Source organism: Thermobia domestica, chromosome 4 (assembly GCF_964235325.1).
Source record: "Thermobia domestica chromosome 4, izTheDome1.hap1.1, whole genome shotgun sequence".
Lineage (NCBI taxonomy): Eukaryota > Metazoa > Arthropoda > Insecta > Zygentoma > Lepismatidae > Thermobia > Thermobia domestica.
In genome coordinates, this window is record NC_137457.1 from 86,410,104 (window position 1) to 86,423,454 (window position 13,351).

At 38.2% G+C, this 13,351-nt stretch overlaps 1 pseudogene; it reads right to left on the bottom strand.

Annotated features, from left to right (window-relative positions):
* Nucleotides 1-3,790: 3,790 nt before the first annotated feature.
* LOC145682804 (ADP-ribose glycohydrolase MACROD1 pseudogene) lies at nucleotides 3,791-4,330 on the bottom strand (annotated as a pseudogene).
* Between the last annotated feature and the right edge of the window lie 9,021 nt (nucleotides 4,331-13,351).

A 13,351-nucleotide genomic window follows, 5' to 3' on the forward strand; every position in this document is an offset into this window, starting at 1 on the left:
AGCCGTTATGAGCACATGTTTATTTGCATGGATGCAGCGCACGTATGTAACCCGTGCTTAAGCCGTTATGTGAACATGTGCATATGCATGGATGAAGCACACATTTATATAACCCGTGCTTATGCCGTTATGTACACATGTGCGTTTGAGTGGATGCAGAGCACGTACATAACCCATGCTTGAGCCGTGCATGTACATATGTTCATTTGCGTAGATGAAGCACATTTAAATTACCGATGCTTAAGCCGTTGTGCACATATGCATTTGCACGGGTACTACACGTGTGTTTGATACGTCCATAATACCGTGCAAGTGTATACTTTTACTTTTATTCTTTTACTCTCATTGTAATCAACAATATAAAGTAACCTCCATTTTTGGTAGGTGTCGTTTTTGCTTCAAGCGGTGTTATAGAGACTTTTCGACGAGTGACAGGTGAATGATTTTATAAACTTCATAACGTCCTCTGAGCTAAGATACAAGATGAACAGGTGACACTACTGTACCGTTGTAACTACTGTCAGACAGGTCATAGGTTTAAAAAATTATTTTCGTGACCGATTACAGCAGAATATGTTGCGTTATTTGTTACTTGGCAAAGATGTCAAAGATACTACTTAAAGCTTTGCTCGTTGCAAATAATAAACTCCAAAAGTAAAATTCTCACTACAATTATTAGTTACTTGTGAAATACTTTGAAGGTGATGTGTTTGGTGTTATAGATGGTGTTACTGCATAAGGTACCATATCCCCTTCAGACCTGAATTTGTTTTAAGCTTGAAAAAAATTATTTGTTGTGGTTTTTAAACGCATTGGGGTCATCTGATGCCATTTTGCTTGAATTTTGTTTTTGTTACCCATAGTTCTCCAGATATTTTATGTGCACAAATGTGTACATCTGGACTCCACTGTCATATAAATTTTTAGATTTTGTATAGCATTGGTGTCACGTTGTACACATTTGTGTACATTTAATATTTCTACGTACTTGATTCGCTCCAATACGCTTTATTGTCCGATCATCTAAACTTTCTACAAGCGGTGAATCTTCCTCGGTTTCATCTTCAGATAAATCGAAATCAGAAATGTCACCTTTCTCCAACATATCTAAAATTTTCTCCGTGGAGAGAGATGGGTTGCTACCAGATGGTTTATCCATGATTCTAATTCGTGTACTATTACACACTAACTCAATGTACCATATAATTTATAAGAAAATTTTGGTCTAATGTCGTTGATATAAGTCCGATCGAAGCTAAAACAAACCGATTCTTACTAATATTATCACCCAAAAACACATACTCAATGAGCTTTCATTCATAATGCATTTGTTCATTACGATCCTCTTGGGCACAATTGTGTACATTATATTCCAACAACAAATAAAGTTATAACGAATTGCTTGTCATATTTGTAATTTTACCACAAAATATAACAGATATTCACAAACACACGCAAGCACTTCATAAAGATAGTTCAGCAACGAGAAACTTCTAATTATTGTAATAAAATCGACGAGGTAGTACCTGTTGATAAAACTGCAACACCATGGACTATTTACAATACTTTTATCACATACTACTCACTAGAACGCAGCAGCTACTTGTATAACAGTGAAGCAAAGCTACACAAATGAAAACAATCGGCCTGTATGCCCACAACAATGCTTTAAGTAGAATTAATGCAATAAAAATTTAATGTACACAATTGTGACCGCCAGGTCTGAATGGGATATATCCAAAACTTTTTTCTCGAATATCGAATATGCTTTTACATCACCTCTGCACTACGAGGAAATCACATGTCCTATATGTAAGTCATCTGGATACTGCGTGTAAATCATCTCTGTCCTACATGTAAATCCCCTGTTTACTGCGTGTAAATCATCTCTGTCGTACATGTAAATCACCTGGGTACTGCGTGTCAATCACCTGTGTGCTACGTGTAAATCACCTCTGTCGTACATGTAAATCATCTGGGTACTGCGTATAAATCACCTATATGCTACGTGTAATTCACCTCTGTCCTAATGTAAATAATCTCTGTTCTACATGTAAATCACCTGGTTACTACTTGTAAATCACCTGTATGCTACATGTAAATCACCATTGTCCTACATGTAAATCACCTGTGTGCTACGTGTAAATCGAATATGTGGTATTTGTAAATCATCTGCGCAGTAGGTGTAAACCACTTGTTCAGGACGTGTACGTGTGCATTGCACATGTCCTGTGCACGTGAAGATGTTGAATAGGACTTGTGACGTATATGTGCATCACATGTACAGGCGTGCATTTATGCAGATGATGCACATGTTGCATCCGTGCAAATATACATGTACTATACACTTACTGTACGTGCATTGTGCTATTTGGGATCTTTCAAGACTGCTACTATCCCAAAAATAGCTGGGCAAATCGTGCCCACTCAAATAAGGTATCGTAAAAAAGGTATTGCGACCCATAACACAAAGGAAAATAACAAAACTGAAATATTTCTCTTGTCCGAAAAGATGGACACATCACGGAAAATAAACTTCGCAAACTCCCTTCTTCCTTTTGTGTTGGAAAAAAAGCAATAACTTAACTCATTTAACACAAATTGGAATTTGACTTCAGACACCAAGGACAGATAAATTAAAACGTCAATAACCTGACAAATCAATCTGTCACAACACAAACAACACTGTATGGTCCTGTAAAACTAAAAACAAAAATCATCCCGGGAATACTGTGATAAAACAGTAACCAAACAACAGAAGCAAATTCCGATTCAAACAATTATGAGTTATAGATCCAAACAAACGTCTTTCATGTGTAATCACATCACAAAAAAGGTTCGAAGTCTCGTTTTGAATTTGGAGTACGGAGTGCTTAACAGCCAGAACCACGTCACGTACTATTTTCACTTCATGATTAAATGCTTTCTTAATGTTCAGAAGTTCGGATTTCAAATAATCATCGTGGTCTTGTAAAATAGTAAGAGATTGTTTTATTCGTTGGGTCTCAACAAAATTGTAGGAAGAATATCCGAAAGAGGATATTCCTAAGAGTCATGAAACTATGGAACGAGTACGACGGTGTTGATGCATAGAATGTAAAGAATTATTCGAATACTGAAATGCACATGGTATAACAGCCTGTAACTTAGCATAAAATTCTCGTTCAATGGTAACTACTTCATTAGGAGGATTTAATTTGTTCTGACATGAGGTTATGTTTAAATTTAAAAAATGAGGTTCCAAATGTATACGTAAGGTAGTATAGACAGTGTCCGTTGTGTGCACAGCGTATCCTGCATGTGAAATGGCGATTCCTAATTTTTCCGAAGTAGCTTGCTTGCGGTGGTCTATATCCCACTTAGAAGAAATACAGATAACTTGCAGAGGAAAGAAAACTAATACCCAATACATCTGAAATGAGAGAAAAAGAGAAACTCATTTCAGAACCACTGTATTGAATAGATTATACTTGTTACTATTATTGTTAACCCATTTATCAATATTTACTATAAGTAAAAACTTCTCTATTTCCAGGTACGTCATCTCAAATTATTGTCAGTGAATAAATAACAAAAAACAAGGGAGAAAAAGAGGAAAGAGAATTCCAGCGGGATTTCTTCGGTTGTTTCGGTTGGATTTCTTCTTGATTGTTTTTTTTTTTTTTTTTTTTTGCTTCTGACACACACATAGTCCGTTCATAACATACACGTACCTATCTAGATTATAGTTCCCTCCCAGGCCAGTAACAGACTAATCCAATATAATTAAAATATGTGTTCTCTTTCAGGTCTATTTTGGAAAATATACAGGCACCAAGCGCTCATAAATCCGTTGATTTTCTTTGTCAAATTGACAGAATACAACCATGTCCACCAAATCCAAATTTTCTTCCAAAAACTTCCGTATGCAATCCAAAGCAATACGGCATGCTTCTTCCTTGGGAAAAAAGAAAATCCCAGTAGCAATGTTAGGAAAGGCTATGGATCTAAAGCCACTTTTCAACGCAAGACTTAAGGCTTTTTCATAGCACACTTGTAGTTTCCTTGGGTTCTTGTCTGGTGGAGCACTAACGTGTATGACGTAGGAGGCGGGGGGGTTATAGGCATCACTGGCACAAACATCTCCAACATTTAGATGACTAATCTTCTCGCAGTCCTGAAGTAAATCTGGTCCAGCAGCCTGGTGGATCTCTCGGTCAACACCTCCACGTGGCTCCAATGACGTGTTCGTACTGTTTATTATACAGTCTCCGGAGAGCAAAGTAATACTTCCAAAATATAGGACTATTTTCTTGTTGATCTCGTGGTTGGCTGAATACTTTGGGCACATCCTATCTTTTAAGGTTCAGGTGGGGAAAGCCACGTCGTACCAAGTCGGTAGGTCCACCATAGAAACAATATCCGTGATAAACATACAATCAGGAACAGCATCCTCTCTGTCCAAATTTGGTTCTTCAACTAAGAACTGGGCGAAATCACCATTAACAGCTGGTAACTCTGGATCCTTGGCGCCTTCACCTAAGACGGTAGGGGAAGAGGCATCTAGCTTCTGAACATAGTATTCAGCATCCTTTCCTGGTGGGTAATACTTTTTTAAACGGTCCACAGCGAAAGAACCAATCTTAATTTGCCCACGTTCTGTCCGAAACTTTACATAATAACTGTTGTAATGTTTGTTTCCTTGAATTACACCTGGACCAAAGTATTCCCCTGAGAAAGCTTTACAGTTACCTTTATTAAAGGTTAAATCAAAAATCCAAACCAGATCGCCTTTCTTAAAAGTTTGCTGTTTCTTCTTTTGGTTTTACGATTTAGCGGAAATCAAGTCTCTTATATAAGTTATCATGGGCTCTTTCCCGTATATATCTTAGACGCTCTAATCGATCTTGGCTCTCTTAAAATTTACACTGTCTGTCCAACATAGCAGAATGTAACAGTTTAGGAGAAAAAACATGGAGGCACTCAAATGGGGAAATCTGCATACTCAAATTACATGTGACATTATAGGAAAAAACAATCTGGGGTAGAAGTTCAATCCAATTGGACTAGGTTATCTTTGTTCAATGTAAGTTTCAGTTCCTGTTCACTGTCTTATGGCGATTTCCACCTGGCCTAAAGAATAGTGTCCTGCCACATCTGCAAAGTGCAACTGGATATCAAAGATATTACACAGTTCCTTGAAGATTTGACTCTTAAAAGCTGAGCCACGATCGCATGTCAATTCAGAGGAAAGACCATATTTGAAAATAACTTGCTCGTACAAAAATTGAGACACTGAAGCAGCTGATGTATCGGTCAAAGAAGCAGCTATACAGAATCGAGTTCCCTCGTCGACACAAACAACCAAATAACTGTGTTTAAGGGTGTTGTTGCTCGGGTATTTCCCGGAAAAATCTATATATATTCTATAGAAGGGTGGAACACTGAGATGCGTCTGTAGATTTCCCAGAGGCTTGCCACTCCTCTTCTTCAGCACTTGAAAAACAATGCATTTCTTGCACTTCAGATGGACAAATTTCTTCATGTCCAACAAGTATACAGACTTCAATAGCAAATTATACGTTGTGGAGAATCCAGCGTGGTCTCCTGGGAGTTTTACAGCATGGCACTTCTCAAAAACTCGGTCTCTCAACGACAATGGCACAGCGACTAAGAGAAATTTCCTAAGACGCGTGGAGTTACCTTTGTATAGGACAGAGTTCCTCTTGGTAAAGTGTGACGCTCTTCGTTCGAAAGCAGGATCCTTGTTAAGAGCATCCTCCAAGTAGGCGATAATCTTGCTAAAGTATTGACCTCCTCGTTGAGCTTTTCTGAGATCAATAGCGACAATATCTTCAATGAAAAATATCCGGGGATCCGCCGCACTTGCGTCCTCAACGTTAATATCACGCTTGTGATTAACAAAACGGCTGAAATCATCAGCCTCTGCATTGCTGACTGCGGCGACGCGAGATATAGTAAAATGGTAACCTTCGATTTCCGTGAGCCAACGAGCTAGTTTTTCAGTTAAGTTCTTGCTATTCTTTAAATATGTTGTGACTTTGGAGTCCGTGTGAAGTAAAAATGTCTTCCCAAAAAAATAGCGGAAAGAACGCAAGGCGTATAGCAGAGCTAGGAGTTCTGGATGGTAAACAGAAAGATTCTTTTCTGCTGACCCCACTCAACGGGATGCGAAAGCAATAGGCACAAGTTCAGATTCGGGATCATCGGATACGGGTTGTTTTGCGAGGGCAGCCAAACCTCGGATCGAAGCATCCGTGTATATGTGAAAGTCACGCTCGGGTTTGTAGGCCAATAAGGTGGGAGCTTCCAAGATGGCGTTCTTCAGCGCTTCAAAGGAATCCTGCTCTGATTTACCCCAGGTAAAATCAACATCCTTCTTCATCAACTTCTGAAGAGGATCCGCGATAATCGCAAAATCCTTGACATAGCGCCAAAAGAAGGAGCAAACTCCAAGAAAACTCTTGACTTGTTTCTTCGTCCGTGGCCTCTTGTAATCTGTAATGGTGTCCAACATCTTATCAGAAACGGACATCCCAAAACTCCCAAGCTTGTGGCCATGTACGACCAAAGAGTGGTGAGCGATTTTAGTCTTCTCGGGGTCAACTTTAAACCTCTGGAACGAGGTCGTTCAAGCCGTATCTTCATTAAGTCGAGCATTTCAGCCACATTACTGGAAACTACATAAAAGTCTTCCACATAATACATGATGTTTGGTGAAGGAACTACAGCAAGCGTTAATTTCACCAACCTATTCAACGCTGTGGCACTGGAGATATGCCCCATCGGTAGGCAGTTGTACACATAGAATCCGAAGCCTGAAATTGAGAATCCTGTGCACTCCCTACTCTTCTTAATAAGCTTAAAAACCCGCCTTCATGTCCGAACTCGTGTAAAAAAGCTTTCTGCCATGCGTCCTAAGATGTCCTCCATCGGTGGCGTCGAATAGTAGCAGGGCATTGACTGGAGGTTTAAAAATCTGAGGTCTGATACGAATCTGAAGTCTCCTCAGCGTTTTCTGACCAAAATAATAGGGTGATCTGCCGAAATGACATTCTGACGTAGGAGAAGATACAACTGTTTTTTGACGACATCTCGAAGGTGGTAAGGTATAGAATACGGAGCCTTGTTGAGGGGAGTCTTATCAGATAGCCTAATTTCATGTTCCAAGTCTCTATCAACGTCCACGTCTGTAGCCGACCAAGAGAAGACATCCGCGAAGGAGCGGATAAGATCGTAGAATTTTTCCTTGTCCTCCGGAGCGAAATCTTGATTGACGTCCTCTCGGGTGGGATCACACATTTTTCGTGATGCGGCTAACTGCTGTGGTGGTGGGGTGTACTCCTTCGTGGTGTTTGCCACAACTTCATCCGAATCAACAGGCACCTCCTCAAAGTCCACTGCCACACCAAGAACTGTTCCCATGTGTAACTTCACTGGGGTGGTGGTAGGGTTGGTCACATAAACGACTAGTGTCTCACCATTTACCAAATCCGTGGGAAAAAATTAAAATAACTCTTCAATTTTCTGAGACGGGGACAACAACACTTTTTCCCGGTAATATCAAGCGAATTCCAAAGACGGACCACAGTATGTGACCGCGGTGGCAACACAGTATTTTCAAAAGCTCGAAAAACAGGAGTGCAACAGCTATTAACTTTACTTGTAAGAACTTTGAACAAATGCACCTCTAAATTTCGCCTCGGCAATGAACGAGACGGTAAACGACCACAATGAGAAAGTGTAAAGGTATTTCTATCATAATCAATTAAGGCTCTATGAGTATTCAGAAAATCAGCTCCGAGTCAAAGTGTAGAATAACTCGAAAAACATGAGAAAAACGCCTGTCATTAATATCAAACTGGAGAATCGCCAGCTCAGAACCTGTATAAACTTGCCAGTAACACCTCGTAAACGAGTATTAACGCGATAACTCCTAGCACTTTCCGGCACTAAAATGGAACCGATGCAACTGATTTGGCTTCCACTGTCGAGCATAAATTGTCCGGACTCCTTCCATAATAACACTAATATGAGTAAACTCACTCTGGGTGAGAAGAGGGACCGTAATTCGGAGAGAACGAGTAGCAATGGTCCTGTTTTCTACCCTAGTCGTTACTTTAAAGTCGCACTGCAATATCTAGCGATATGCTTAGGGCCTTTGCATCGGAAACAGATAATAGGTCCCTTTTTTGAGGAGTCGTTATTTTGGGACGACCCTGTATTTGATTCGGACCGATTCGTTTGTTGCCCGTTATTACGTGGAAAATTTCGTTTACCATTATTTCTTCTATTGCGTGAGCCATTGCCATTGTTTCTGTTTTTATTGCCGTCAGAAAAGGCAGATACTTGCAACGTTAACTTGCATAATTGTTGCTGTAATTCAAGCAAACGGCCATTGACGTCGTTACTCTGCTGCGTTTGCTCTCGTGGCGAGTCAGCAGCTCTTACAGCTGTTTCCTGTCTATATGCTGCGTCAGCAGCTGTTACATATAGAAGGCTGTCTGCCGGCTTATTGCTGACCAACGCAGACTGCAAAAGCACTGAATTCTTTCTAGTGAACTGATCCAACTCCTTTCTCTTGGTCAGCAATCGTGCTTTTTCCTCTAATATTAACTCATCGGCGAGCGCAGCGAGATTTTCATATTCTTTTTTAATACAGCACGAAAATATTCAAGTCGAAGACCTTTGATAATGTATTGAATTTGAGCTTTTTCTGAGGCCGTAGGATCTGATCTAAGAATAAGATCCTGTTTTGAGTAAACGTAAACCATCACGCTTTCATCCGTACCTTGCTCTCTAGCTCTCATCTGCGCAACAATAAAATGAGGAAGCGCATGATCTTTAAAGGTTTGGAGAATCCGTTCTTTAAACTGGTCTTAAGTCCACTGCGCAAATTCGGGTTTTGTCTCAATTGCTGAATACCAATTTTCACCACCTCCTTTAAGTAATGATCCTAAAATTAACTTCTTACGAAGTCCAGCTGTTGACTTTGGCCACAGTTTCGTATTTTCTCAAAAATCTGTCCACATTCTTCTTTAAACGAGCATAAAATGGCTCAGGTCTAATAATAGAATACATATGTTGAACGGGACCTACGCCTGCTGCATTATTCGCTGCAGATGCCATATCTGATACTTTAAAACTTAAAGAAATCAAAGAGGACCCAGAAATCTCGGAGAACGGATCGCATAAACGCAACTGCCGACGTAAGTTATACAAATATTGACGTGCACCTTAGCAGACTTTGGGGAACAACACGCGGCAGGCTCAAAGTATGCAGTATTGCTATGGTCTAAAATTTCTTCCGTAGGCACACCTAGCTCCTCATGTAAGTAACGCAACATAGACAAAAATCACTAAGAATTTGGGCACACAACTGCACACCACATTAATACTATAACTCCAAAAACTAACTTAAAAATAATAAAATAATACCGAAAATACGCTTACACACACAAAAAAAGAAACACACTATACTTCGGAAAGAGTTAGAAAAAAAATCTCGCCAGGACCCAACTGTCATGCTCAAAATTAGAGGAAAATATGAGAGAGCTATTTTCCACTTGAGGAGAACCTCTCGAACTCTAGCGCCACTTCGCCCCTAAACGAGGAAATCGGATCGGTCAGAAGTTCCATCTGATCGCAACGACATCCATAACGTCCGGGCGTGCGTTGGTTCCTCCTGGTTTCCTTGTGTCTCGCTCACTTTCTATGGGTCAGGTCCTGGACTACTGGCAAGATACTGCGGACATCTGCCAGTTCGTAGAAGGAGTCCAAAGAAACTCCAATCGCAGCTCCGAAACTAACTCCTACTCCGAATCGCTACTCCCGGCTCCAAAACTGTACCGCTACTTCTCGAGACGGAAGTAACCGGGGCTATTTAAGGAGAATATATGAGGCTCGGCAACTATTCTCGTTGACATGAAAAGCGAATCCCAGACGTCATAGGAGGTGTTGTTTTAGGTGTTGGGATGAGTCAGGAAGGTGTCTCTCGTAAGATCGAGAAAACAATTACAATAAACACATGATATCCATAATATGCTGATGCAGCAAAACGTCAATCAGTTGCCTGTTTACAGTTCTGAGCGCAAGTTCTATACACATATATTTCTTGTTAGAAATAATACTCGTAAAATAATAGGTATCTGTCCTTATCAGAAATACACATAAGCTTCACTAAACACAAACAAAATTAACACAAGCATGTTGCCAACAACATTGTCCGCATAAATCAATAGATCATTAATAACAGTCTTTGGAACCCATGCATAGACCCACTGATTCCTTTACAATAAATCGAGTTTCAACTTAGTCGTTTAAAATGTCTTAAAATGTCCCACTTAAGCTGTAAGACCGAGGTAAAAGTAGAGATGTTATATATAATCAGCATGTTCGAAAACATCTATACACTAACTTCTTTACAATCGGTTAAATTGACATGAAAGGGGCGTATCCAAAATAAAATTTACGACACATGCAAAAGCAAAATGTTACTATTAATCAAAATATTCGAAAACTTCTATACATCAAGTTCCTTTCAATCGGTTAAGATTGTGATAAAAAGGACGTATCGCATTTAGACTGTAAAACCTAGGTAAAATCAAAGATGATATTATCAATCAGCGTGTTCGAAATATTCTCTGTACAGAGTTTTATGCAAATTTGATAAAGTTGTCATAAAAAGGACGTATCAAACATGATCTATAACGAACAGGTAAAAGTAAATATTACTCATAAAACCAGCATGTTCGGAAACAAGAACAAAAGGAGTTTCATTCACACCGCTTAAAATTGTACTAAAAACGTAGCCCTCGTAAAATATAATACCTAGGTTAAAGCAAAAATAGTATTAGCAATTATCATACACTAAAATCCCTATATACCGAGTTTTATGCAAATTGGCTAGAATTATCATCTTATGGGCGTATCTCACATAAATCAGAAGACTAAGGTAAAAATAAATATGACATTCATAATCAGCGTGTTAGATAAAATCTATTCACCGTTTTTCCTCCCAATCAGTTACAATTGTCTTAAAAAGGGCGTATCCAACATAGACTTTAATAACTAGGTAAAAAAATCTTATTAGTAATCAGCATGTTCAAAAGCCTCTATTCACCAAGTTTCATCAAAATCGGTTAAAGTTGTCACAAAAAGAGCCTGTCCCACTTAAAGTGTAAGACCTAGGTAAAAGCAAAGATGAAATTAGTAATCAGCATGTTCGAAAACATCTATGCACTAGATGTTCCCAATCGGTTAAGATTGTATTAAGAAATAATATCCCCCATCAACTATACGAGCTAGGTAAAGGGAAAGATGTTCTTAGAAATAAGCAAGTTTGAAAACTCATATATCCAGACTTGTGTGCAAATTGGATAATTATCATCTTATGTACGTATGTCACATAAAATATGAGACTAAGGTAAAATAAATATGATACACATTATCAGCATGTTGGATAATCTCTATACACCGAGATTGTCCCAATCGGTTAAAATTGTCATAAAAACGCGTATTCCAGATAAACTGTTAGACGTAGGTTAAAGCAAAGATGTTATTAGTAATTAGCATGTTCGAAAACCTCTACAAACCGAGTGCTATCCCACACAAAACTGTAAGACCTCAGTAAAAGCGAAGATTGAATTCGTAATTAGAATATTGTGTAACCTATATATACACATCGAGTTTCGTGGTATTTGGCTAAAATTACCGTTAAATGGGCGTATCTCACATAAACGGTAAGACTAAGGGAAAAATAAGTATGATATTCATAATTAGCATTTCGTAAATCTCTTCACACCGAGTTCCTTCCAATCAGTTAAAATTGTACTAGAAAGGGAGTGTCTCACATACACTTTTACAAGTATGTAAGAACAAAGATCTTATTAGTAATCAGAATGTTCGAGAACCTCTATTCACTGAGCTTCATCATAATCGGTTAAAATTGTCGTAAAAAAGGTGTATCTCACATAAACTCTAAGACCTTGGTAAAAACAAAGATGTTATTAGTAATCAGTATGCTCGAAATCCTCTATACACCGAGTTTTATCCCAATCGTTTAAACTTGCTATAAGAAAGTCGTTAACCACATTAAGTGCAAGACCTAGGTAATAGAAAACATGTTATTAGTAATCAGCATGTTCTAAAACCTCAATACAGCGAGTTCGATCTCAATCGGCTAAAATTTTCATACGAAGGTCTATCCCGTATAAACTGTAAAACCTATTTAAAAGAAAAGATGTTATTAGTAATCAGCATGTTCGAAAAAGCCCTATATACCGAGTTCTTCCATATCGGTTGAAATTGTCATAAAAAGGTCTTACCCCAAATGAAATGTAAGACCTAGGTAATAGAAAGGATGTTATTAGTAATCTGCATATTCCAAAACCTCTATACACCGAGTTTCATTGAAATCGGTTAAAATTGTCATAAAAAGAACGTATCCTGCTTAAACTGTAAGAACGATGTAAAAGAAAAGATCTTTTTAGTAATCAGCATGTTCGAAAACCTCTATATACTGAGTTCTTCCCATTCGGTTAAATTTTCATAATAAGGGCGTATACCTCATAAAATTTAAGAACTAGGTAAAAGAAAAATGTTATTAGTAATCAACATGTTCTAAAACCTCTATACACCAATTTGTTTCCAATCGGTTAAAATTGTCATAGAAAGGGTGTATCGCATTTAATCTGATAAACCTAGGTAAAAACAAAACAATATTAGTTCTTAACATGATTGAAAATCCATATATGTAGAGTTTTCTGCAAATTGGCTAATATATAGGCGTATCTCAAACTATAAGACTAACTTTAAATAATTATATAATATTCATAATCAGCACGTTCAAAAACCTATACACACCGAGTTCTTCCCTAATCGGTTAAAATTATCATAAAAACGTGGTACCCTCATAAAATTTAAGACCTATTTAAAAGAAAAGATGTTATTAGTAATCAGCATGTTCGAAAACCTCTATACACCGAGTTCTTCCCATTCGGTTAAATTGCCATATTAAGGGCGTATCCCTCATAAAATTTAAGCCCTAGGTAAAAGCAAAATATTATTACTAATCAGCATGTTCTAAAACCTTTATACACCAAGTTGTTCCCAATGGGTTAAGATTGTCATAAAAAGGGAGTATCACACTTAATTTCGAAGACCTAGGTAAAATCAACGATGTTGTTAGTAACTAACATGTTTGAAAATCCCTATATACCTAGCTTTGTGCAAATTGTCCAAAATTATCATCTTATAGGTGTATCTCACATAAACTATAATATTAAGGTTTGAATAAATATGATAGTGAAATTAAGCATGTTCGGAAACATCTATACACCGAGTTCTTCAA